Genomic DNA, 27,630 nt, shown 5'->3' with positions numbered 1-27,630 from the left:
GGTCTCCCTAGATAAAAATCACGGGCCGTGAGAGCGGAAAGGAGACCTCAGAGATGACAGAGTGGCTTTGCAGACGAGAACACTGGACACAGGAGATGAGAAAGGCAGTGACTGTCTCGTGGCCTCTCCATTTCTTACGCTCAGTCCTTCTCAACGTAGGAGATTCTTCCATGGGCCCTGGGTTAGCGCCTCATCATGTTCTTGGGAAGGAGTGTAATTAGACCTTGGGCGACGAGCACACTCGAGGCTATGGCGACGGAGGCGAGTGTAGAGGGTGCTGGCTGGTGACGCCACGCCGGGGAGGTTGCAAACCAAGAGCTGGTGAGTCTTTTCCGCCTTCTCTGCTGCGGGCAGGGGCGTGTGCATCCCTGAAGGTGTTTCCTGTTCCCCACTGGTGGCTGGTGCACGGCTTAGGCCTGTACCCTGCAGTACAAGAACCAAGTAGGTGAGCCCGCCCCTAGAATGTTCACCAGCTCAGCACAGGTGTGGCCCCAGGGAGCAGCTAATGCAAAGCCCACCTGATTTATTAGGAAAATAAGGCCGAACGCCCAGAAAAGTTGATGGTCACCCACATCCTCATCCCGAGATTGACTGTTGTTTGTTGTACCACGTTGCTTTATCTGTGCTTGTGCGTGTGTTTGCGAAATCACTGGAAGGGAAGGAACAGACACACAGGCATTCTCCTCCCTGACCCCGTGATCATCAGCACACCCTCCGAAAGTTGACTCCAATCCCCGGTATCATCTAATCTGTAGCCCAGATGTGGCTGTCCCCAGACCGTCGAGGACCGCTACGTCATGATTACTAGCGACTGGGCCCGGGATGCGATCCCAGGTCACGTGCTACGTTTGCCTCTTTTGCCAGACTGTTCTTTATTTTCTTTCAAAGAATTTTTTAATGGTTATTTTTGAAGGAGAGAGACAGAACGTGAGCGGGAGAGGGGCAGATAGAGAGGGAGACGCAGAACCCGAAGCAGGATCCAGGCTCCGAGCTGTCTGCACAGAGCCCGGCGTGGAGCTCGAACTCACAATCTATGAGATCATGACCCAAGTGAAGTCGGTCGCCCCACCGACTGAGCCACCCAGGCGCCCCTTGCCAGACTATTCTTTACATGGACATCGAGGAAAGCCCTAGTAAAAATGGGGACATGTTCATTCTCTCCGGGGAGAGTTCAGGACCAAACAAAAAGGAAAGAGAGAACACAACCTCAGAGTCTGCCCTGAGACCCAAGGTCAGGTCAAGGGCGGCAGTGCTCTCCAGCCAACAGCCTCTGGGCTTCGGGGATACTCTCACCCGGGGCCAACAGCTCTTCCGCGGATTTGGTGAAACTCCAGCCATCCCGCTAATTCCCAGGCTGCTGGCCTGTTTGGCGAGGGCGGAACCCTGGGTTCTGCCCGACTGGAGCTGTAACTGGCTTCCTTTTATGAATGAAGGAAAAGGAGAAATGTGTTTATTTGAACTCTTGCCTCTGAGTGACATCCTGGGCTGGGTTCTCCCTCTCTCCCCCTCTCTCGGTTTGTTAAGAAAATACGTGACATTACATCTCATCCCTCACAGACAAGGGACGGAGCCCCGGGGCTTAGGGCTGGGGCCACGGGGGGTAGGTTTCTGAGCACCCCGGCGTGATGCTGTGATGGAAAGTTCTCAAGCCCACGGATTACCTGTCTCACCCCTGTCAATCACCTCCGCTATTGACCCCACAGGGGACGCCAGGGCGGCTCTCAGCATGAATCGCGTCAAGGAACCGGGAGGGGGTGGGCCCAGGCTCCAGGGAGGTGTGGATAGAGGCCTCATCTTATTCCCCTAGCAAACTCACCATCTGGGCAGGGTGGAGAGCAAAGAACACAGGAGCCCGAAAAGTTTGCCCAAAGGAACCCTGGCTCTTCCCAGAGAGGGTGGTGGCCTCACCGGGCACAGCCACAAGAATCCTGGTTTCTCCCGTCTTCCGTGCAGACATCCCCAAGGATGTGCCCCGTGAAGCTCTGGAAAAGGAAGCGGGGATCCTTCGGGATGCTGTGCGTTTTGCCTTCTGCTAATCCAGCGGCAGACCTCCCGAGCTATTGGCACGCTTACTGGTAGCGGATCTGGAGGCCACCAAAGTCTTAGCGTCCAGGTACCGGGAAACCAAGGATAAAGACGCCAGACCTCAGGGGCTCAGCTGGACAAGAAGGAATCTTCAGTCAAAGGGTCAAAGGATCACAAGCCTTTAGGAATCACAGAAACCTCAGATCACCTCATCCCCCCGCTCCCCTCCGCGGAGGAGGAGAGAAGCTCGGAGCACGTCACGGGCCGGGGGCAGCTCGGCGGGCGGGGTGCAGAGGGGGACTGACTCCAGCCCTTCCTCCCAGCGCCTCTGCAGCACCCGCTGCTTCCTCCCGAGTCTGGGGCTCAGTCCTCTTATCTCCTTGGGGCCTCAAACGGTGTAGCGCCATGAGATCTTGGGCAATACTAACTTTGAACACAGAGGAAGGGCGAGGGCCAAAGACGGCTCCCTTTGCCAATCTTTGGGGGAGTGGTAGTAACTCCATGGCCATGGGGGACACGTTCAGCTGAGCGTCAAAAGGGGAGCCTGGGTGACTTCTGGGCAGAATCAGCCTGGCCCTGCAGGGTTCCAGGGGCGCAGGACAACTCTGGGCACCTCCTCTCCACCCCACCTGAGGCTCGCATCCTGTTTCAGTGTCTGCTTGGCCGGCTTTCCAGACAGCCTGACAGTGACAGATTATTCATCTGTTACTAACCTGATCATCTAACAGCCCTGGGTCCCTTCTCCTTCACTGATGGAAGCAACAGCCTGGAGAAAGCCCTCGCGCTGTGCTTTAACACTGTGCCGAAGGGAAGGGGCAGAATCAGTTCCCCCGTCCATTTCGGAGGCGCAGACTGACATTCCAGGATTCAGATATGTCACCCAGCACGCCCAGCAAACTGTCCCTTCGAACCCCACAGCCTCTCACCCTGAGATCCTGCCCAGCACGGCCGGGTTTTCGGCACCTTGCAAGAGTCTATTCCCCTACAGAGTTTCCATGGTTTGTTGAGTGTTCTGTCCCCAATCTGTTGAGCCAAACTTGGTCTTTGTGCTCTGTAGGTTATGATTTTGGGGAAGAAAAGGGAAAAAGGATTCCTTTCGAGCAGCCAGCTAGACCTAGCTTGTTACACGAATGAGCGACGCAATTCATCTTGAATTTTAGTGCAAAAACCGATGGTGACATTTTACCAACAAAGAAGTTACCACAGAGATGTCGTCGAGGCTAAGATGATTCCTCTGATTTATTTATTTATTTACTGCACACAGAGGGGTGCTGTTGGAGCTGTCTTTAGGCAAGGCTGGGGGACAACGAGGTCCCAACCGGTCGCCAGGGACCAGTTAAGTCGGCTTTTCTTTCTCCTCCCTGGGAGGGCAGTCCTCCCAAGGAATCGGCCATTTCTTATTGCTTATTTCTTTCTTTGAGACAGACTTCCCCGTTTTGCTTTCCTTCTCTTGTCTTTGAATTCCACCAAGAGGAAGAGACTGCACGAGACCAGAAATGTGCCAGTTTCGGAGTGTGGGGCACTAACGAGCTGTAAATGTGGGTCAATCAGTGGGTGGAGGGGCAGAAATCGCAGGGCTGATTCTTCCAGCTGGGAAGACAAAGGCAGGGGTCTTGAGTGGGATGGGAACGTGAGTTTCCCCCAGATGATCTGTCCCCGGACGTCATTCTTAGATGAGGAGGGGAGGCTTTGAGCCCTTAGCAGCTCAGACTCCTGGCTTTGGTGAAACTCACTGTCCCCCAAAAGGCCACTTGCTTTCCTGGGTCTGAGCCTGAGTTCAAGCTGTCCCAGGCTAAGAGAAGCTACTGCTACTACAGTTGGCTGGGATCGTGCTCTGTCCTCCAGTGCTCCGTGACGCACACGCCCCGAGCGCTGCCCAGGAAGGTTTTAGGTGGAACACGTGTGAGTATATTTTTGCTTAAAGGTTAGGCTAATCTTAACGCATGTTAGGGAGGAATATCTAGGCCATCTGGGGAGCGATTTCAAGGATATTATTGCTTAGGATGAGGCCAAGTTTAAAAAGTGAATTGATTTTGGGGCACCTGGGTGGCTCAGTCGGCTGAGCGTCTGACTTGGGCTCAGGTCATGATCTCCCGGTTGGTGAGCTCGAGCCACACGTCGGGCTCTGTGCTGACAGTGTGGAGCCTGCTTGGGATTCTCTCTCTCTTCCTCTGTCTCTGCCCCTCCACCCCGCCCCCCCCCCACCGGCACTCTGTCAAAATAAATAAATAAACTTAAAAGTAAAAGTGAAATGACTTTAGTCAACTTTAAACATTAAATGGTATGGGGAAAATCACAGCGTGCACGTGACTGAAGTTGGGGAGCGGGCGGGGCACTACTTTGTTGCCGGCTTAAGTGCGAATTCCCAAACTAAGTTCGCAAAGACTCCCCAACCCTGAGCCCTCCTCCCAATCTGAGGTTACCAAACCCCACCTGTAATGTGTGCCCCGTCTTCTGGAGCGGAGAGCAGCCTGGCTCTCTTGTCTCTCCCACCACTGACCCCCCCGCACAGCACCTAGAACACCACCCGGTCCACACGGGTGCATGAAGTGTTGGCTGTTGGGTGTAGGGTGTTGACGTGGCTCCTTTCAGTGAAGGGGAACGTGGAGGCGGAAGTCTGGGCATCTCTTGCCCCACCTTGGGATCAGGGGGAAAAGGCAAGCACAGAAACTGACAAAATGGCAAAGGTGTTTTGACTGGTGGAGGAGAAAATGGCTTTCTCGGTTTGTCTTCGATTGCCAGGATGGAGAAAATCAAAGCAAAGCAAAAGAAAATTGCTGCTCTGCAGTGAGCCCGCAGGAGTCCTGACGCCTTGGCGGTTAGCGTGAGCTGCCTGGCCACAGAGGAAGCCGAGAGAAGGGTTTGCGTCAAAGGCGACCTGTCCCCAGTGGTCTTGAAACAGGGACATTACAGTGATCCACCCACCACCGGCCCCCAGACCCCCTCATCCCCTCTGGGAGCCAACAAGAGCATGGATTTCTCCCTTGAGAACACCAGTAATGGAAGTACCCTTCTGTCTGACACATCTCGAGGGCTCAGATTTGGGATCGTGCCTTGACGGAAAATTCTGAATCCAACCTGAAGTCGCAGGAGGGACCCCTCCCCATCTGCAAAATAACCACCCCCCCCCCCCGGGTGCAGAAGCGTTCTTTCTGGTTGATCCCTGGTTCTCTGGAAATCGGTGGATTACTTAAATAACATTTTCTGCCCTTCGGTTTTGAGGTTTTGCAGAAACATGATTTCCCCAAAGGGCCAGGTGGCGAAAGAAGAAAGGCGTTTCATTTTTTATTGGTCACGAAATAAATAAAATATCTTTCAAAAGTTGTTACTTTTAAATTGGACTGGATTTTCTCTTTCTTTCGGTTGAACAAGTTGAAGAAAATAATGTCATCTCTTGGCTACCAACCACCCAGATGATTCTGTTTTATCTGGCAATTTATATGCAGAGTGTGATGTATGGTTTAACCTTCCTAATTGGGGGACACACTGTCTGAATTAGTGACAAGACTGAATTATGGTGCTTTTAAGAAAAAAAATATTCCATTTTAGTACTTTCAAGTTCGTGAAGCCATTAGAACTGGTCTTCCGACGTGTTGCCCAGTAAAGTCTCCCTGGGACTTTTCTTTTTTTTTAAAATTTTTTTTTTTTTTTTCAACGTTTATTTATTTTTGGGACAGAGAGAGACAGAGCATGAACGGGGGAGGGGCAGAGAGAGAGGGAGACACAGAATCGGAAACAGGCTCCAGGCTCTGAGCCATCAGCCCAGAGCCCGACGCGGGGCTCGAACTCACGGACCGCAAGATCGTGACCTGGCTGAAGTCGGACGCTTAACCGACTGCGCCACCCAGGCGCCCCTTCCTGGGACTTTTCTTGAAAGAAAGGAAAGATTTAGGCGGTTTCCAGATTTTATTGGCACTAATTAATTTGTCCGAGGGACTACCTTTGTAAGGTGGGCGGTAGGTGGAGGGGTGGTTAACAGGTTCCACGGTGTTGATTCTGATTTCTTCAGTAGAAGAATAAACTTTGCTCCAGTGCAGGATCATGCTCATCCTCATGATCTCAGCATGGTGGAAGATGCCAAAGAGGAAATATGGCGGCAGCCTTGGGTGAAGCATCCTCCCAGTAAGGTGGGGAATGGTCACAGCTGCCTGGAGCAGAGCCCTTCCAACGACCGAGGATCGGGGGCCAGTTGGGCCAGGTGGTTGCCAGTGCCAGGGTTCCCTAAAAAGGACCCACTCTCTAGGAGATGCCTGTCATTTTACGCAAGGATGTGGCCAGGAGGCAGACAGACGGCTCACACTTGCCTCCCCACCAGAGCTATTAGAAAGGAGAAGTTAAGCGTGTACCCTTTGGGACACTGGAGAAGCAGGACCCACTCCACCTAGCAGGGGCAGAGTGCTCTCCTACCATGAGCGATGTGAGTTCAGTGGCTCTGAGCATATGTAGCAGAGACTGGGGCTTGGAAATTCCGTGGCTAACGAGGTGGATTGATAGTAAAGGGGAACAGAAATCCACAGGGGTCTAACTATGAACTGTCCATGCGAATACATAATTGAGATCCAGTTAGGGGAACAGGTAAACCCGTTTCGACAGTGCTCCCTTCTGCGGTAGAACCTGCCAGAAGGGAGGAAATCTCATGATGCAAAAAACAACACGCCCACCGTGTCATCGAAATAGCAAACATGTCTCAGGCAGGGCCGGACTTGTCGTGAGGTCTGTGGGCCAAGGGGCAGGAGGGCGTGCGTTCCAAGCTTTTTGTGGATATGTTTCCAGGCGATCCAAGATGGCGTAGCTACGGCCTCTCTGAGACCAACAGTGAAGAAGAAGAATCATCCAGATGGACTGAGGCAGAAATAAAAGACAACTGGCCAAAGCCCTGAACCGGTAACTTTTCTCTGAAATGGACTCAAGGACCTATGTGCATCCAGTGGATGTCTCCCGTGGTTTGAGGGGCAACGGGCGAGGGAGTGTGCCCCCCATTCCGTGCCAACAGAAGACGCGCATGCCCAAGGCATGATTGGACCCACAGGCGGTAGGTCAGACTTTGCAGAACAAGAGGCCAAGAGCTTAACTTTAGCCTGGGTCTATTTGGATTCCACTGGGGAATTTCTAATTATAAGAGGGACAGCTGTTGCTCTGGAGGCTGGCCTCCGTGGGTGCCTGGTGCTTGTTTACTTGTGATCGGGGTGTGATGCTAAGGATGCCTCGCCTCTAAGGGGGCTCCTTTCCAGCTCTTGGGGAAGCGCGAAGGAATCACGGCGAAGCAGATCAACCGGGTCGTCTTGGTACAGATCCCTCCCATTGTCATGAACGCGTACGCAGAACCAAATGGAGAACGGGGTGTTTATCTGGGCTCGTTAACCACTATCTTGAGGGGAATCCTGGGCAAAAGGATATGTTATTTGAAGAACGATTTCAGTTCTCTTCTTTGCTATGCCTTATCTCTGTTCTATTATTTAGGGCTTTTTCTTAAGTGTGCATTCAGTTGAAAGCAACTACTCAGAAAAATATTGAAGAAAGGGAAAAGAATTTCATGTATTACCGACCTTCTGCTCCTGTCTTAAGGGATCCCTTTTTCAATTTTTTGTTTTGTTTTGTTTTTGGCAAAGCCAGAACTACTTAAAGCAGACCCAAGAAAGGCTGTCGCCCCGTTTTAGCCTTTATACCACACCGCCCTGGCTTTTCCGGGAATAAAGAGAGAGATCATCCAGCGAAATTCCGTTTGGGGTTGACTTTGATGTTCCGATGTCTAGATGCAACCGTAAACATCTTTTAAATTCGCAAACCACTCCTAAGAGCCCTTTCTGTTCTAAAAGGAAATTACTTGGAACAAATATGACATCGATTTTCCATCTCTCTTGATTAGTCTCATTTGGTCTGATTTTTATTATTTGAGGCTTACCGACAACGAGAATATACAGTTAGCAATCGTTCTAATTAGATTTTGTGACCTTTAAGGAAGAAAAGGCGGGTCTGGGCCCGGCTGGGCCTGAAACTGCCGGAGAACAGAGCCGGGTTTATGACCGTCTCCCGGCAGCTCCCACAGGGCACTCGCGGGAGCTCCCGGGGTGAGGACGGTAGAGGAGGGAAGGGGAGAGGTGCGGGGGGACCAGGGCGGCGGGCGGTGCCGCTGTGGAGGTACCGCCACCGGCAAAGCGGGGCTTGCGCGCTAATTCCGACCAACAGATGGCCCGATAGGAAACACTGGAGTCAAACAGTTCCGGCTCGTGACTGGGTCCATTGAAAGCAAGTGGACTGTGCAGGAAAGATGAGGTCATGGGCGCATATAGGAAGCATAGGGGATCTTTTATACACGCCGATGAAGGGGGGGCATTATGGAGGTGTCCGCACGATTTGGACAATGGGATACTTGCTGAAGGGCCAACTTGTTAGCCTGAGATATTGGGGGCGGGTGGGATATGCATTTTTCCAAGCCTGTTTTCCCCAACGGCTTGAGCTTTGGAACGCATGGGTCAGGCCCAGAGATAAATAAATGGTCTGTCGAGTGTCCAAGGTTTCCCGAGTGAGGCATTTACTGGACTTCAACCCTGGGCCCTGACAACTGGTAGACAGGAGCCAATACAAATTCGAGAGGCTTTACTCTTTCGGCGGACCTGCTCTTAGGGTCTGCAGCGAAGATCACGGGATTCAAGGTTAATGCCTGTGGGGTACCAGCGACTCCCCAAAAGTGCCCGCGGTGTTATGTGCGTTTGAGGGGGACCTTCATTTCCACGGCCCATCGACACGCCTGCCCTGGACGCACAGATACGTTTATAAAAATGTGAATCGAAGACAGACGGAATTCTCAACGGCCACCCATTTTGTTTCTCTTTGGTGTGATTCAGCAGGCGAGGCCAGAGTTGGGCCCGGAGCAGAGAATCCAGACGGACCCAGGAGCCATGTTCAAGACGGAAAACAAGGCCACAGAAGAAAAAGCAGCCCGTGAGGGCAGCTGGCAGAGTCCCCTGGGGAGGCGACCGGCTAGTCACAGTTCAGAGACGCAAGAACCAAGTCAAGCCCGACCCTAAATAAGAAACTGCTGAGTTTTCCAAGAGATGCTTGGAGCGCGGCATAGCGTTTGCAAAGTAAGGGAAGAAAGGGGCACCCAGCTCATCCCGGCGTGGAGTGGGCCTCATTTCCGGGAGAGCTGGGGTGCGCCCTGGCTCCCCCAAAGGGCTTCTCCCACTTGCAAAACCCCGAGAGAGAAGGCGGAATACGCCTGGGTCCCCGGGCTTGAGGGAAGCGGGGGCATCCTTACGCCAAGAGGGCGGCCATCGTCCCAGCACCTGGGCTCACCAAGGGCTGGCTGGAGGCCAGGCACAATCTTGACAACCCCGAATCGGACATCCAGCTAAGGAGGGCGATCAAGCGGTTAAGTACCTGGCTCCAGGCCCCTCAGCTGGAAAGTGCTGGATCCAGGATCAGAGCTGGGACGACCTCAGCACCAAGGCGGGGCCTCCTGACGGACACGCTCTTCTTCTGGTTCACCCCTGCCCAGCTGCAGGTTAGCTTTTCCGGAGCATTCGCCCTTCGTGGTCTCCTATGACCCGTCCTTCGGGGCAAGTTCGGGCAGCCTCGGATCAGGTCCACTTCTACCCTCTCTGGCTGGTGTGAACTTGATCTAGTCACTTAATTCTCTGGACCTCAGTTTCCCCATCTGCTCCAGGAGGCTTAATAAGAGAAGCTAAGGGAGAGGGTTGCTGTAAGATTAATGGGTCAAAACGGAACCACACCAGTGCCTGGTATAGAGCAGACCTTAACACGGCCACCCTCTCCTCGTGTGGAAGGAGGGGTGAGGCTGGCTGGGGGCACTCAGAGAGAGAAGGTCTCTCTCAGTTCTGCCCTGGCGCCCACTGGCTTACCCTGTAGCTCCCACTTTGGACAGCACAGGGGGCTCCCGTCCAGCAGCTCCTGGCTATTGAGCCGGTGGCCTGGATGGACTTCATTTCTACGTCTCCGAGAGGCAAGCTGACGAAAAGGCGTGGTGGCGGGTTTGGGGGGCCGGGGTTCATCGGTCATCACCGATCACCTGGGTGGGGTTAGGTCTGTCCCTGGTGGTGGCGAGCTGATGAGCCACGGGAGGCTTTCTCCACTCCTCTTGCTGCCCACCCGCGGGAAGCCTGCCCACAGGCCGCGGCCGGTGCGGCCCAGCTCTTCCGGGCGCTGGGGAAGGTGCCTCGGGAGGGCGTCGCCAGAGCCCTGAGTGCCGAGCAGAGGGAGCACCGCGTCCTGCGGCCTTGCTGGTAATGCTGTGCGCGTGGCAACGAGCTGTCAGCGAGGCAAGGCCTTGCGACAGCGGACGTGGCTTTCTCTTACGATATCAATTTCTTTTAATTATTCCATTCCAACAACTTTGAAAGTCACTCCGTAAGCTGACAGATGATTTATGCCTCGCATTAGCTCCTGGCAATGACTGCCGAAGGCCTCCGCCGCCTGAGCCTCCCGCTCTGTGCGCCCTCCCCGCGCACGCAGACAGTAGCCTGCGTCCAGACCTCCTGGCCGAGCCTTGGGGACCTCCCTGGGGAGGAGGGGGGCGGGAAGCTGTCCCTGCAATGAAAAGGAGACGTCCCCCCATCTTTCCCCTCCTTACCCTCACTGGCTTCTCTCCATGTTTTCCCTTAAGGTAGCGAAGCTACGAAATTTCTCCGAAGGGGAAAAGGCCGCCCCAGAAAGCACTCTGAGATGCTGCTACCCGCCCCCACCACCTTCAGGAGACCCCACAGACAGCCCCGGTCAGGAGGAGCGGCAGGAGGGGCGCCCAGGTAGCCAAGGGTTACCCGGGTCTCAACACCTGCTCCAGGAAGACACCCGATGATTGCCTGACCAAATGGAAAAGTACGTTGCGATAGAAGATCAACGCAGAAACACACACAGCTTCCGGCAGGCCCCCAGCGAGGGGGCCCCGAAGGTCACTGCAGATTGCCCTCCACCCCAAGGAGCCTCCCTGCCCCGGGAGGGTCTCGGGTGAGAGGCCCCCCCGCCCCACCCCCCCCAGCCCCCACCGTGAAATCTCTGTCTCTCTGAAGGTCAAGACTGTTTTGTGGGCCAAGGGCGTTTATAGACCTGTAAAAGGGATCATTTTTGCTAATGCCGTGAAATTATACTCTGAGTCGAATAACAGTGGTCCACGGCAGGACCAGGAGTAATTTCTCTCGAATGGGAAATCTGGCTTTTAGAGAAGTTGGAAGCAGCCCCAGTTGATGTTGATGGGGTCCCTTTTTCTGTGCACTTTAACTGGCGCAAACAGGAGCTGGAACTTTGTAAATGGGCCCCTTCAAAAAAGTCACCTGGGAAGGCTGAATGGAGCAGGTGCCGTGTGCCCGCCTAATGGTAATGGAGTGCCCAGGAGGGCCACGCGGTCACGGCTCTGAGCGAGCCTGTCTTAGAACCCTCCCTCTGTTCTCCTGTGGCTGTGTGTGCCCGAGGCAGCGTGGGATGGACGGGGGGACGCAACGACGGACACCTGGCCGCTGGGAGCCCACGCTGGATGGGGAGACAGGCGTGTGGGCAGGGCAGGAGCCTGGCAGGGAGGGGACAACATTATCCCCATTTGACACCAGAGGAAACTGAGGCCAGACAGCATCATGTGGCTTGCCTGAGGTCACACTGCTGCCATGCTCCGCTGCCCGGGTGCCGCTGTGGGTGTGGACGTCCAGGTGCTGTGGACTCACTCCTGAGCTGCCCCCAGACCCCAGCCCGTCCACCACCTGGTGCCCAAGGCCTCTGGGAAGAACTGCTCCTCCCCGCTGCCTGGGAAACTCAGGGCTGCGCGGTCGAAACACGGCCTCAGGTGGTCCCGGGCGGCCCGTCCGAACCCAGGCTCCCGCTCGACCCCCCAGTCCCCTCACCGTCTCACCAGCCTGCTTGTTCTCTCCCATCCCAGAAGGCACACCCATTTCCCCTCCCCCAAATCCTTCCCCGGGACCCTGTCCTGTGTCCCGGAGCAGTGGCTTCTTGTCCTCAGGCACAGCCACCCTCTCCTGGGCCAGCTTGCCATGCGTCCTGTCCCAGCTGTCCCCCCCCCCCCCCCCCCCCGCAGACGTGTGACAGGCTGGCTCACTCAGACTCCTCTCTGGCTCCCGCCACACCGTCCCCGGGTCCTCGGCATCTCTTGTTCAGTGCGTGTCCCGAGCCTCTGTCCCTACCTGCGTAGGCGTCATCCCTCATCTTGAAGAAACCAAGTTCATGGTCTTCTTCCCCCACCACGAACCGGTTCTCTCGCTGCTCCCAATGTGGTCTTTGCCGATGAAAGTCCAATCCCAGGTCTCACGCGAAGTCCTCAGCAGCCAGCCGGCCAGCCAGCTCCGGGCGCAGAGTCCTGGGGATGGTGGCTAGTGTGTTTCTCTTCCTCACCCGTCACGTCAGGGTGGGGGGGCGGGGCGCTGGTTTGGAAATGTTTCCTGGTTCCAGCCCTATCTCCCCCATCCCGGGTTGCTGCCCTGAACCAGACCGCCATTATTTCTTTCCTGTGCCATCAGCGAATTCTCCCTGCCACCAGCTCCTCAAGCCGATGCCCTCTGTGCCCTGACCCCAATTCATCCCTCACCTGCCCTTATCTGCCCTCTCTTAACCCTTGCAAGGCTTTCGTCTCTCCTTCACGATGAACCCAACCTTCAGCTGGCTCATGAGCCCTTGGTGATCCGAGCGGTGTCTTATTCCCAGAGTTCCCAGTTCTTTGAATTGCACGTGATTTTTTTTTTTTTTTTTTAAAGATGTTAGGTAATCTCTACACCCAACACAGGGCTCAAACTCACAACCTTGAGATCAAGAGTCTCATGCTCTACAACTGAGCCATCCTGGTGCCCCAAATTGCACATGGCTTAACTCGTGCCTGGAATGTCCCTTCTCCAGGCCTCTCTGCCTGGAGGGCTTTCCACCCATCCTTCGAGACAACCGAGCCGCCCCTCTGGGGAGCCTCCCGGCTCTCTGTCCTCCTTTGAAATTCCCCGCCATCTCAGAAGGGGCTGTCATCCAGACCCTGTGCCCCAGACCTGTGCCCCTCCCTGGGACACCTCTGCTCTCTACGAGAGAACCTGCGAGGACAGGGACTTGCTGTGTTCGTGTGTGGGCCTCTCGCTGTGCAGTTCAGGGTCTAGGACACAACGGCCTCACAGGATCAGCAAAGAGACTTGTTAAACCAGGCCATGCAATCTCTGTTGCTAATGCAGGAGTAAACCTCAGCCTGTCCCAAGTGATTGCAAATTCCAGATGAGAGAGTCTAGAAGCCTTTAAAACTTTTAGAACGCCCTTGGATGCACAGGCAATTGATTGGTCATCAAAGGTTTTAAAAACTGATGTCTTCCGGGTCTAGAGAGGCCACAGAGGTGGTTGTGCCCAGCTGCGGGGGCTCGCTGGGCTCTGGGGGGAGGCATAAGCAGGAAGATGAGGAGGATGTCTCTTGCAGACAGGGGGCCAGCAAGTCTATGAGGCCCCCTGATAACTGACGACCTTCCTGTGACATCTGATCCATTTAGAGAACTGGGAAAATGGAGTTAAGTTTACATGTTGGGGTTTCTCAAGGAGGGGCCACGCCCGCCCCATCTAGGGCCATGGGCCCCTTAGCTGGGGACTCCTTGCTCCAGGTGGCCGTGTCCAAGCCCAAGATGCTGTGCTATTTTGTGACAGTTCTGAGTTGCAGGCTCTCGGCTTCTGTCCTCTCTCCGTCTCTCTCCACTCGTCTGCCCCGCGGGGCCGGGCTTTCGATCCCAAAGTCCTGCAGACGCTTTTGGATGGCAGTGACCTCTTACACAGGTAGGTACCAAGGGGAGGTCCCCTTGAAGACACAGCTCCTGCCAACAGACTAAGCACCCCACCTACCAGCGTCCCAAACACTCCACATGCCTTTGCTATGTGTCTCGTGCCATTGGGGTGGGGAGAAGCCAGAGAACAGAACCCTCTGGTGCTTCCGCTCTTTCAGGAGCACATTTGCTTGCAGGAGTCAGAAGGAAGCGGTTGATGTGCTCCTATGGCACCTTACACATAGTAGGTGCACAGCAAGCACGTGTGGGTCTATCCCAGTAGGCTCTGGCAGTGTGTGTTTCTATTATTTTAATTTAGTTTCATTTTTTGGCATCTTGGACATAATTCACCACGAGCTCTTTCCCTCTGATGCACTTTCTGACTCAGACACAACATTTGTAAATTCGAAAGACAGCCTGTCCGTGAAATTAATTAGAGCAAAAGTTAAGTACCAGCCACGAGGTGGTTTCTCCCATCACATCATTTTTAGAAGCCTGTCTGAATGAACTATTGCTTCCCTGCCCCCAAGAGGCCTGGACGGGGAGGGAGGGGAGCTTCCTGGATCTGGGTCTCCTCCTTCAGAATCACTGAACACACCCCTGCAGGAGGGGCTACTGGCCTCGGCTTGTCCAGTTGGGCTCCCTACCCTCTGGTATCCTGGCACTGGATGAGGGAAGAAGACAGATTGGTGTTAAAACAAACAAGCAAAAAAAAAACCAAGAAAACCCCCCTAAAACTAATAGGGGCACCTGGGTGGCTCAGTCGGTTAAGCAGCCAACTTCGGCTCAGGGCATGATCTCACCATTTGGGGGTTCGAGCCCTGTGTTGGGCTCTGTGCTGACGGCTCAGAGCCTGGAGCCTGTTCCGGATCCTGTGTCTCCCTCTCTCTCTGCCCCTTCCCTTGCTCGCACTCTGTCTCTCCCTCTCTCTCAAAATAAACATTAAAAAAACATTTAATAAAAAAACTGAATAAATGCCATCATAAAGAATATTTAATCAAGCCACTGGAAGGAGTATTCTTTGAAAAGCCCATGCCACATTTTTTGGTATAGAAATAGGTCCTCCTAATTACCAATGAAACAGATCTCTTTTGATTTACTGCTTAGAGCTGATTCCAATAAAATCTAATTCACCTAAAAGTACTCGCATAATATTTGACTTTTAGTTCATGCCATCTCACACTGGAAGGGCTTTGTCTGGCAAATCTGCATGGTTTAATCTCCCTTCTTGTCCTTCGTTCCGTTGGGGTCTCTGGACAGGGGGGTTGGAAGGCAAGTCAGGCTTGGTCCCGGGTTGTTAAGAGCGGGGACAGAGAGCTTAGAATGACATGGCTAAGGTCATCGACTGGGGCTCACATGTCCTGCCTCCACGCTTATCGACAGCTGCTCTAGGCCAGGAGAGGACAATACTCTTTAACATACGTGTGGCCTCTTCCTGACCCCCCCCACGGGACGAGTCCCCCCCAGACTCCTGCTGAACCTGAGGTGGTTCTCAGGGTGAAACCCGCCTGTTCCTGCCCAAGGCCCGGGAAGCTTCGGCTACTGTCTGCAGGGGCTTCTGGTAACATAGCACAGAACAGGGCGTCGATGCAGAGGGAACCGCGGACACCACGTCCGGACTTTTCCGGCTGTGATCCTTCCCAGGGTTTCACGGGTACAGACGGCTGTAGCTTTTTACATTCACGCTTTCACCTTGGGGGCTGATTCTCCTTCCCCGTTCAGACTCACTAGCAAAACTACGTGTTTCTGCTTAAAGAATGACAGAGGGTCACATTGGAAAGTGCCTTCAAGACTGTCTAGACCAACCCTCTAATTCTACAGACAAGGAAACCGAGAGGGCGTTGGGCCCCAGGCAGGATTTCAGATGAGGGCCTGACCCCACCCGGAACAGGGGCTTTTCGGCCCACAGTGCTACCCACCCCGTACAGCTCTGTGGTGGCCACCCCTGCCCGCCCCCAAGGGGGCTGGAGGCGCTCTCCACCCCCTCCCGGCGGGCGCCCCCCCAAGCATGAGGCTGTTTGCCTGGCTGAAAGGACATGTACTTCTAGAAGTTTCTGAAACCGGAGCATTAAACAACCCCCCCTGACGTTGCGTATGCGGCTTTTTCCTTCCCTGGTTTGGGCTGAATAACCGCTTTCCCTCCCCGAGATGCTTGATAATCCAGCAGCATTAAAAGGTTGGGAACTTGGGGTGACCTTTTCCTTTTGCCAAAGGAAATGAAACCACTTTTGAGCATTTTCAGCATAAAAAGACAATCTCAAAATCACTACCCCGAGACTCACTTGGGCGAGGGGACAGGCTGGGAGAACCTTCTTAATCTGCCCGCCATGCATCACACTGATTTAGTAGGCAACAAATGTCAGGAGAAATTAGAAAGGGGGTAATAGCTCAAAGAAATTAAAGAAGGTTGACCAGCCTTCAGCGGTGTCGCATGGGGCCGACTTCTGTATTCACGGTGGTTTCTGGTTCTTTATTTCCTTTTAATCTCTAGCCTCTGCCGCCGTCCAGAACAATCCCTTACGTTCACGAAGCCCGTGCTCATTTACCAGGTGCTTTCCCGGGCGCTCGCTTCCGGGCGGCGTGTGCCTGCCCGCGTGCGTTTGCATCAAGCCGTTTGCCACGAATGTCTCGCTTTCTTCTTGCCTTCGTTAGGCCATTGTTGTGGTCAGACATTTTTCACGCTTTGGATTCTTTCCCTGGCCCACAAAACAATATGCTGGCATCGCTAGGGAGAAGCTATTGTCTCTGCCGGATCTGATGGGGGCTGGGGGGGGGGGGGCGGCCCGCTGCGGGTGCCAGGCCTGCTCTCCGCAGCCCCCGCCCCGGCCCTGGGAAGGCACGGCGGCCTCAGACCAGCGGCCAAGGCGTGGGGGCTCCCTTCCTCGCAGGCTGTCATCTGCTGGTCACTGTGGAGCGAGGTGGACGGGCTGAGGCCAGAGGGACGGTCACCGCGCTACAGAGGAGGAAGCCGCGACCTCGATCCGATGCGGTCTGCCCCTGCCCCAGAGCCATGGCCGTGGACACTGGTCCCTGTGCTCTATATGCCCGCTTCACCCTCTGGTTGCTCTGGGGCGCGGTTCCCCATTCCAGAGTCTTCTCTTTTCAGGGGAGTTTGAAATCATTTGGTTTGAGGCTTTCCTCTTCCCTGGCCCCCACCCACAGGAGTCTGAGTGGCTCACCTTATGCATCTTACGCAGCACTTGCCTAGTGCGCAGCCCTGGGAGCTGTCCTTGCACCCTGGGGCGCCTGCTCTACTGGCCTCCAGGGTCCCTTGCTCCCTGATCTGTCCCCCTTCCTATCCTTCCCTGGAGGCCCCTTTGCACCCTCCTGCCAGGGACCTCTTTCATGCCCCTCTGCCTCTCTTTCCTCATGCCCTGCTCCCTCCCCTGGAAGGCTGGATGGGACCCTGAGCCAGGCTGGCCTGAGAGGTCACCCTGTTTCACAGAAGGCTGTGCATCCCCCTTTCCCCAGGCAGCCTGGAGAAGCGTCCTCTTGCTGCCGGGCCTCCCCCTTCCTGGCTTGCTTTCTGGTCTTCTTCTTCTTCCCAGGCACCCCCCTGGCCAGCTCCTCCGTGCGGGTGCCATCTTAGGTGCCGGGAACGTGGCCGTGCCCACGACACAACCTCTGCTCTTAGGGTGCCGGGATCCCAATGTCGGCTCCCAGGAGTACAGGGAGAACCTGCATGCCTCGTGCCCTGTTCCCCTGCCAGGGACCCTCCCGTGGCCGCGTCCCCTCTGGTTTGGGAGTAGTCCCCGGATGGATATTTTTAGAAGACTGCTAGAGCCCTTGCCGACCATCAGACCGATGTGGGCTGTGTGGGTGGCTAGAGCAGAGAGGGGGCTGGGCCCTATGGCCCCCATCCCCGAGCCCCAAGGCTGAGGCCCGCGTGCTGGCCCCCCTGCCTTGCAAGGTCTGCTTCAGCAAGGGATGCCCTGCCCTTGGGAGGCAGTGTCCACTTTCTCCTGGTCCTTTCCCCTCCCTCCTGCAGATTCCCCTGTGTGTCCCTCACGTGGCCCTGGCCTCCCGCTGGCTCTGGGAGCAGGCGTGTGTTGTCGGCGAGCCGCACAGGGATGGTGGTGGTGGCTCTCAGTTGCTTGCCTCACCCCTGCCACCAGGGCTCGGTGCTGTGGGACCGGCCGCCGTCCGACCAGGGCCATCGCAAAGAACCGAAAAGAGCAGGAGGAAGAGAAAAGAAGCTGGTGGAGGGGCTCCAGGTCTTGGCTACCTCCAGACACAGGCCAAGCTGAACCCCTGGTCCCAGGAGCCGTCACTGCCAGCCCGCTAGGCCTTCTGGAGAGTGCACAGCGGGAGGCAGATGGAGGCTGCCCTCCAACCGCCCAGGGCCCCAGCCCTTCAAGGTCTGGCCCAAGGGAAAGCACTCATTCATCTCAACCCAGTTGCAGAGTCTGGGAAAGCGTGGGCCGTTGGGGCCCCCAAATCCCTGGGTTGGGAGCGGGTCTGTTGGTCATTGTTCCCAGGGCCACCACAGCCTTCCTCCTCGCCCCATGCACGTGCCTCCCTGCCAAGTCCCACCCCCCCCCGCCCTGCCACCCCCCAGGCTTCCCTGTCTCTAGCCTGGGGTCCAGACCTGACCCCTTGAGATCAGGGGAGACAACAGAGCAAGCCCCCGGCCCAAGCTCAGCCACTGGTGGAAACCACGTGGCACTGGGTCCCTCTCTCCTCGCCTCGAGGTGGGGGGCAGGGTGGTCCCAGCTAAAATAGCTGCTGAAAGAAGAGGTCAAGGGGAAAGGCCTCTGTCATTGTGTCTTGCCAGGGGTTCCCCAAGACCCAGGATCCAGGAAGAGGGGGAGCCTCATCAGGGAGTTCCCATTTGGGGAAAAGGAACTCGGCGGAAGGACGATGAAGAAGCCGCTGGAGAAAGCAGGAAGCTGGCCATTAACAGGTGACGAGGAAGTTCATTCAGGAGTAGTTGGAGTAGTAGTGAGAGAGTCCGAGAGGAAGCCGAGGAGCTGGGAGTCTCCCCCTTGCTCACGACCCCCTGGCTGAGGTAGAACTGGCCTGAAAAGCAGGGGTCCACAGTTACTCTGCAGCCATGTGCCCCTGGGAGGAAGAACTGGGCCCTCGGGTCTTGAGCTGGGGCCAGGCCACGGGGGGAGCACGCGTGGGAGTCAGATGCTGGGCTTGCACCTGCTTTTACTGAGAACACCCATCCTTCTGTCTCGCTGGTCCCTCTGTAGGACTGCAGGAGGTCACTTGTTCATCCTTGCTTTTGTCCAGGCCTTTGTCAATTCACACTTGTCTCCTTTTGTCTGTCCAATGATTCATCATCTAACCATCTTTGATCTAGCCAACCACCTTCCTTCCATCTTTTCGTGCTCCTCTCTTCCGTTGATCTAGCGTCTCTGTAACCAACCACCCTTCCTTCCTTCTTCCCATCTACCCACCTATCTATCCATCTCCCATCCATGGGCCCACCCACCTGCCCTCCCACCTACCCACCAACCCACCAACACGTCTATTCATCCAACCATCCACCCACCCACCCGCCCACTCATCCATCCATCCATCCGTCCGTCTGTCCATCCATCCACTTATCCATCTATCCACCCACCTGCCCACCCATCCACTTATTCATCCATCCATCCATCCATCCATCCATCCATCCATCCACCAACTTATCCATCCATCCACCCACCCATCCATTTATCCATCCATCATCCATCCATCCATCCATCCATCATCCATCCATCTACCCACCCACCCACCTACCCATACACCCATTCACTTCCCTGCCTGCCACCTTCTTGCTCATCCATAGGATTCCCAGTATATTATAGATAATAACATGTATGCTGTATTTTCTCATTTCCAGTGCTGTTTGGCATCCACTCCAACATTTTGTCCTTATAGCCACCCCATGGCATAGTCAGATCAGGGCTCATCATCCCCTTTAGCAGGTGAGGAGCCTATGGCTTAGAAATTGAACAACTTGCTTCGTTTCAAGCAGTAAAGATTAGAACCGGGTACCATTCTACCACGCCAGTCTGCGTCTGACCTGCCTTTAGGTGAAACCCTGGAGGTTTTGTGGTTGGGTTAGTTATGAGGTTTGACCATGAGCAACCAGTCCCTTTGGAGGTGGAAATGAAGGTGTTGAGAGAAAGAAGCCTAGCGTTTGCTCAGAGGTCCGTCCCTGAATGCCCAAGCGGCTTCCTTCCGTGTTCTTTGCAGATACAGGTTTTGGGAAAGTGAATCTGTGTGTTGTCCTCAACTCTCCCACCTGTCAACCAGCCTGGTGTGCCATGTGTATGAACTCACGCTCCTGGCGGAGGCACTCAGCTTCGCCATCATCCTCTTTGGCTCCTGGGTCTTTGGGGTGAGCCAGCAAGCCCGGGGCCCGCACATTTCTCCCCAGACCGCTGAGCTCAGCACTTTGGCTTTCTGGGAACAAGTGTCCAGAACTCTGGGTTCATGGAGGTGCAATCTCGCTCTGTTCCTGGGGGCGGGGTGGCCATCAGTGATTTTTTTTTTTTTAATTTTTTTTTTTCAACATTTATTTATTTTTGGGACAGAGAGAGACAGAGCATGAACGGGGGAGGGGCAGAGAGAGAGGGAGACACAGAATTGGAAACAGGCTCCAGGCTCTGAGCCATCAGCCCAGAGCCCGACGTGGGGCTCGAACTCACGGAGCGCGAGATCGTGACCTGGCTGAAGTCGGACGCTTAACCGACTGCGCCACCCAGGCGCCCCATCAGTGATCTTTAATAACCGAGCGGATGGCAGTACAGCTTTGCCATTGGCTTTCTTAATAGCAGAGAGTGGTCTCTCTCTCTCTCTCTCTCTCTCTCTCTCTCTCTCCAACCCCCTCCACCCTATCTCTCTTTCGAATAGTAATTCCACGGACTCCATTACCAAAATGGCTCTTGCCTTCCCTGCCCTGTCCAAGTTGCTATGTCGTCCTTTTATTGTTTCTCTGAAAAGCTCTTACTAATTAAGGTGAAAGCCAGACACAGACGGGGCTGGGGCTGAACTGTGAGGCACCTTAGCTGAGTTGGCCACGTGGGCTTCTTTAGGGGCCCCACAGCTGCCACCTCCTCTTGGTCCAGGGTTTCTGGCCTCCCTTGAGAACCCGTCCGAGCCTGGGCCCTCACCCCAAGAACCGGGGGCGTCGGCCGGCCAGAGCGGGGCTGGCGGAAGAGACCCAACTGCTTGCGGCACCCTCCAGGCTGCCTGTGCTCAGCGGCCAGAGGGCAAGGGGGCAGTGACAGTGACAGCAGAGTCCCCTCCAGCTTCGGATCTCGGGGGCTATGTCCTGCTGTGTGTCTTGGGGTTCAGGGAAGTGTCAGAGGCAGCCCAGCCCTCAAGGGACTGAACGCTGGACCGAGGAAAGGGGACACGTGTCTGGGAACAATAGTCCATGCTGGAGAGCATCCAGAGCCCCAGAACCATGAGGCCGGTCAGGGTCCTGGGGCACACAACGGCTGACCACTCTGCTTGGGGACAGGACGGGAAAGGTCAGGGGGTTTTCAGGAGTCAGGAGACACTGGAATAAGGCCTTGAGGGCCAAGTAAGAGGCAGAGAGAGTGCATGAGAGCAGGAGAGGGCACGAGCAATGGATCCCCCAAGGGTTTCCAGGGGGCAAGAGAGGGGCCCGTGCGTATGGAGACTAATAGGGGGAGACCAGAAGGAATTGGAGGCTAGTGGGGCCCCCAAAATCCAGGCTAAGAAGGTGACATCTCCTGAAGTGGCAGAGGGGTGTGAGAAGGGGAAGGGCTGGGGACAGGAAGTCACACTTGGCCATGTGTCCACTGCTGAGGCACGGCCCACCCCCTGAGCCATTTTTCTCACCCTGGTAGAAACACTTAGCCTGGCATGGCCGAGTCCCCTTGGAGGACAAGGTGCCCGAAGCAAGGGAGCTCATCTACTTCCGGGTTCCCCCAACCTCAGCACCCGCTTCTCACTCCTCCTCCTGCCCGGCGTCCCTGGGAGGTATCTGTCTGTCCAGATCACCGTCGGTGGTTGTGAGGTGGCGAAGTGGAGAGGAAGGGGGTCCCCGGGGCTGGTGGCAAAGGGGGCTGGGCGGCCGGGCATCTGCTTCCCAGCCCGAAACCCTCGCCTCCCCAGCTACGGTCCTAGAGGTGGATTTAGCGCTCACGCAGCCTCTGAGCCTTTGTTCTCGCCTTTCCTCTCCCCAGATGTACCCTTCCCCTCTTCTCTCCCTGCCAGTCTCAAAAGAGAAGGGATTTGCCTTTGCCAAGTCTGGCCTCCTGGCATCTCCACTCATTTCTGCTGTTCTTGGTTCTGACACATGTCACCACCCAGGGAGGACAGAGCACAACGCGGCCAGCTTCCCGAAACGCCCCCGATCGTGCTCCTTTCTCCGTGGGCTCTCAGCGGCAGAGCCTGGCCCCCTTCTCGGATGCGGACTACGACCCGCTGACCCGGCGATGCAGCCCCCATCCTGTGAGTGTCTCCCGGAGAAGCCCCCACGCATCAGTTCTCATGTGCGCATCTCTCTCTTCCAGATCCCTACAGATACTTACACTCCGTGAGGCCACGGCTGTGAAGACAGAACGAACCTGGCACAGGAAAGGGGAGTCACGTCAACGCAACAAGAGCACAAAGATGAACCCGGGTGACGAAAACAGAGGCGGCACCGGGTCCCGACGCAGGTTCCCCCATCTCGCTTTGCCCCCAGCCCGCCGCGCAGTTTCCAGCAAATTGCGGATCCGAGGACATCATTCTTGCCAACGTCGCAAATCGCACCAGCCTGCCATCGGCCCCGCCCACTGAGCAACCGTGGGCAGGCATCCCACGTGATCCCATCCACACCAGCACCTTCCGGACCGGTCAGAGACAATCGGGCGCCACCCGGACCCTCGGCCCCGCCGTGACTCCCCAGCCGCGGGCGGGACGTCTCAAGTGAGCATAAGTTCTGAGCCCACGTGTCAACAATAATCGGAATGACTGACCTTGGAAGAGGGCCGTGTGGGTGTGAGAGGCTGTGTCCGTCCGTCCATCCTTTCTTTCTCCTCTTCTCTTCCTGCTTTCAAAAAACAATGTCTATTTTGAGTCGATCCATCGTTTGCCAACCTTTCGCCACGATCGACTTTTTGGGATTAATTTGTTTTTGTTTTTCATTCTTTGAAAGTGTAATTGAGAAACATCGAGGAAAGCGTCTATACGTACCTGTACACAAACATACATAAAGTAAGTGCTACGCTTGATGCGTTTTCCACAAACAGAACACCCATCATAACCTGCACCCAGACCCAGAAACAGAAATGGGCCGTAGCCTGGAAGCCCCTCACGTCCCCCTCAGGGGCTACCCACCCCTCCCGGCAGAAGCCACGGCCCTGACTGCTAACGACACAGATTAGTGTTGCCTTCTTTAAAAAAGAAAGAAAGAAAGAAAGAAAGAAAGAAAGAAAGAAAGAAATCAGTCACTATGGTTTGCTTTGTTTTATTTTGTGAGACAGAATGACATTTGTTTTCTTTTTAATTACATGGCTAGAAAGAACGTGTTTTAAAAGTGGACCTTCTGAGGGACAGACAATATGTTACTTGTCCCCAAAATACGTTGGCATTATGTTAACAGGCTTTTTATTATCTTTCTGCTTTGTGATTTTGTGTTTTGCAGCAGAGTTTTTGAGGAGTGAATTTGGAACATTAAAGGGGGTGGACGAGGGTGGGGGATGCTGGCTGAGGGTTGGACAGCAGTATGTATTCGTGATCGTTCTTTTATTGCGGCCAAATTTGCGTGCAGTAAATCCACAGATAAGTGTACAATTTAATGAGTTTTGAGCAACGGACATACCCATGCAACCACCACTCCCAGCAAGACAGAGAACATTTCTATTGTCCCAGAAAGTGCCCTCGTGGACCTTCCGGTCCATACCCACGGCAACCATTGTTCTCCTTGCGTAGATGCGTTCTCCCCGCTCACGAACCGAGTCCACGTGTAATCAGAGGATGGGTGCTCGTTAGCTTTTGAGATTCACCCATATTGTTGCCTGTGTCAGTTTATTCTTCTTTCCTACTCAGTGCTTCATTGTATAAATCCATACAATTGGTTCGTCCTGGTGTCAGTAGACGTTCTGGTCGTGCCCATTTTTATGGACATGTGTTCTCTTTTCTCTTGAGTGAACGAAATGGTTTCGTGGCAGGAAGGTTGGGTGTTTAGCTTTTTATGAAGCTTCGATGCAGTCTCCAAAGTGGGTGTGCCATCTTTCATCGCCGAGAGTTCTAGTTGCCCTACAACCTTGCCAGCAAAAGATAGGACTCATCTCTTGAATGTTGACCATTCTGATGGATGTGAGTGGTACCTCACTGTGCTTGTGTGTTTCCGTGGCGACTGATGACACTAAGCAGCTTTCCATGGGCTTGTCCGTGTGTGCGTCTTCCTCGTGAAGGGTCGACTCAAGTCTTGCTCTGTGTTTGTTTCTTATTGAGTTTTCGGGATTCCTTCAATATTCTGGATACAGAAGTTCTTTATCAGACACATGTATGGCAAATATTTTCTTCTTATCTGTGACCTGCCTTTTTATGTACTCAATGTTGACTTTTGATGAGCAGAGGTATTTTTAATTTTGAAGAAGTCCGATTTGTCAATATTTCTTTTTTTTTTTAAATTTTTTTTCAACGTTTATTTATTTTTGGGACAGAGAGAGACACAGCATGAACGGGGGAGGGGCAGAGAGAGAGGGAGACACAGAATCGGAAACAGGCTCCAGGCTCTGAGCCATCAGCCCTGAGCCCGACGCGGGGCTCGAACTCCCGGACCGCGAGATCGTGACCTGGCTGAAGTCGGATGCTTAACCGACTGCGCCACCCAGGCGCCACGTCAATATTTCTTTTTTGTGGCTAGTGCTTTCTGGGACCTAAGAAATCTGCCTGCCTCAAGTTTATGAAGGCACCCCTATATGTATTCTGCTAGAAACTTGATAGTTCTAGCTTGTGTATTTAGGTCTCTGATCTACCTCAAATTAAATTTTGTGTGTGATGTGAAGTGGAGGTCAAGGCTCATTTTTTCCCGTACGTTTTGCTACTTTTCCCAGTCCATTTGCTGCAAAAACATTTCTTTCTCACTGAAGGTGCCACTGCCTTGACACCTTTGTGAAAAATCAATTGACTGAATGCATATAAATCTATCTCTGGATTCTTCATTACGATCCATTGATCTATTTCTCTGATTCTGTCAATACCACACCATCTTGATTACAGGAGCTTTTGATGGGTTTCGAAAGCAGAAAGTGTGTGTTCTCCATCTTGGTTGTTTATTTTCATGACTGTTTTGGCTATTGTAGGTCCCTCGCGTCTCCCTTGAAATTGGAGAAACAATTTGTCAGTTCTACAAAAGGTCTCACTGATATTCAGATTGGAATTGTGTTGAAAGGATAAACACCCATAGGTTGGTTTGGAAGAAATCACACCTTAGCAACACTGAGGCTCCAGGCCACCCCCATGATTTATCCATTTAGACCCTTCATTTCTCTTGGCATCGTTTCCTACTTTTTATTTCTTTTTATTTTTTAAAATATTTATTTTATTTTTGGGAGAGTGAAAGTGGAGGAGGGGCAGAGAGACGGGGGCAGAGGCTCTGAAGTAGCCTCTGCGCTGACAGGATGATGGCGGTGAGCCTGACATGGGGCTCGAACTCACGGACCGCGAGATCGTGACCTGAGCCGAAGTCAGACATTCAACTGACTGAGCCCCCCAGGTGCCCCTGTTTCTTACTTTTTAATATGCAGGTCGTGCACACCTTTAAAATTATTGGGGCGCCTGGGTGGCGCAGTCGGTTAAGCGTCCAACTTCAGCCAGGTCACGATCTCGCGGTCCGGGAGTTCGAGCCCCGCGTCGGGCTCTGGGCTGATGGCTCCGAGCCTGGAGCCTGTTTCCGATTCTGTGTCTCCCTCTCTCTCTGCCCCTCCCCCGTTCACGCTGTGTCTCTCTCTGTCCCAAAAATAAACGTTGAGAAAAAAAAAAAATTAAAAAAAAAATAAATAAAATTCTTCTTAAGTGTTTCATGTTTTTTGGTGCTATTATCAAGGGAATAGTTTCAAAATTTCATTTCCAACTAGTTGCTGCTAGAATAAAAAATAGGATTGATTTATATGTTTTATCCAATGACCTTATTAACAGTACTTATTGGTCGCAGTGGTTATTTTTCTATATTCTTTAAGATTTTCCTTGAGTTAGGGCATCTGTCTGCATGGTGAGGCTCGTGTTTTCTTTCTAATCTATACAACTTTTATTTTTATTGCTTTATTATAGTGGTGAGGGTGGACTTTCTTTTCTTGTTCCCAATTTTTTTTTTTTTAAATTTTTTTTCAACGTTTATTTATTTTTGGGACAGAGACAGAGCATGAACAGGGGAGGGGCAGAGAGAGAGAGAGGGAGACACAGAATCGGAAACAGGCTCCAGGCTCTGAGCCATCAGCCCAGAGCCCGACGCGGGGCTCGAACTCACGGACCGCGAGATCGTGACCTGGCTGAAGTCGGACGCTTAACCGACTGCGCCGCCCAGGCGCCCCTCTTGTTCCCAATTTTAGGGGAAAAGCCTTCGGTGTTTCAGAAACAAATAAGATGTCAACTAGGATTTATTTTCTTTTTTCTTTTCTTTTCCTTCTTTTCTTTCCTTCCTTCTCTTTTCTATCCTTCTTTTCCTTTTCTTTCTCTCTTTTCTTTTCTTTCTTTCTTTCCCTTCCTTCCTTTCCTCTTTCTCTTTCTTTCTTTCTTTCTTTCTTTCTTTCAAAGGCAAAAGTTTATTAGAGTACAAGGTCAGAAAGGAAGAATAGTATGAAAGCTCTCTTTACAGAGAGGAGGCATTCAAAAGTGAATGCCTGTGACATAGGTTAGGGTCTTTGTTTTATAAGGTTTGGGTCGCCCCCGCCCCCCACTTTCTTCTCCCTTGTTTCTTCTCAGGTTCTACCCTTATTGGCTAGGTAGCTCTATATGCCTAGTCATTCCTTTTTGATTGGCTCGTTTCTGTTGTGTTATGGGGTGGTCTGCGGCCATACCGTGAACTAGGATTTTCATATACGCACATCCCTTATCAGATTGAAAAAGTTCTCTTTTGTCCAAGTTTGCTGACAGCTTTGGTCATGAATAAGCACTGAATTTTGTCGGATACCTTTTCTGTACCTTTGAAATGACCATATGGTTTTGCCCGTTTATTAATATGGTGAGTTAGAATTGGTTGATTTTAAATGTTACATGACCTTTACATTCCTTGAAAAAACTCTCCTTAATTATGATGCAGCATCATTTTTCCTACCATTGAATTCATTTTGCTAATGTTATGTTAGGGATTTTTGAGTCTGTTTCATGAAGAACATTGGTCTATAGTTTTCTAATAATGCCTCTGTCAGCTTCTGGTGTCAGGATTATGCTGACTTCATAAGAAGATTTGACAAATACTTCCTTCTCGGTTTTCTAAGAGTTTGTGTAAAAGTTGCATTATTATTTTTTCTTTGTGTATTGAATAGTACTCACCAGTAAAACACTATGGGCCTCGAATTTCCTCGTGAAAAGAAACCAATAGTAAATCCAAATTCGTTAATAGACATCGCACAATTGAGAGTGTCTATTTCAGGTTGTATCAGTTTGGGTAAGTAATGTTTTTCAAGGGATTTATCCACTTCCTATAAGTCGTTGAATGTATCGTCATAGAGTCTCTCATAATATCCACCCTACACTTTGTTTTATGTCTTTTACGTTTGCTTTGGCTTTTTTGGGTACATTTTTAAATTGATTTTCATTTTAAAAAAGCTTTTGTTTACTTTTGAGAGAGAGGGAGAGTGTGTGTGTATGCAAGCGAGGGACGGGCAGAGAGAAAGGGGAACAGAGGATCTGAAGCGGGCCCTGCACTGTCAGCAGAGAGCCCGATACGGGGCTCGAACTCACAAAT

At 53.2% G+C, this 27,630-nt stretch overlaps 1 long non-coding RNA gene across 1 annotated transcript in view; it reads right to left on the bottom strand.

Annotated features, from left to right (window-relative positions):
- The window catches only part of LOC147582847 (uncharacterized), a 75,800-nt gene that overhangs the window by 30,571 nt on the left and 17,599 nt on the right, over nucleotides 1-27,630 (bottom strand). Inside the window, exon 2 of the long non-coding RNA XR_015248805.1 lies at nucleotides 22,694-22,767. This is a non-coding gene — a long non-coding RNA (uncharacterized LOC147582847). The remainder of the gene's footprint in view (nucleotides 1-22,693; nucleotides 22,768-27,630) is intronic.

Source organism: Puma concolor, chromosome A3 (assembly GCF_028749965.1).
Source record: "Puma concolor isolate L17-30 chromosome A3, mPumCon1.1.hap2, whole genome shotgun sequence".
Classification (NCBI taxonomy): domain Eukaryota; kingdom Metazoa; phylum Chordata; class Mammalia; order Carnivora; family Felidae; genus Puma; species Puma concolor.
Note: the sequence above shows the minus strand (reverse complement) of the source record. Positions and strands in the feature narration are given on the sequence as shown.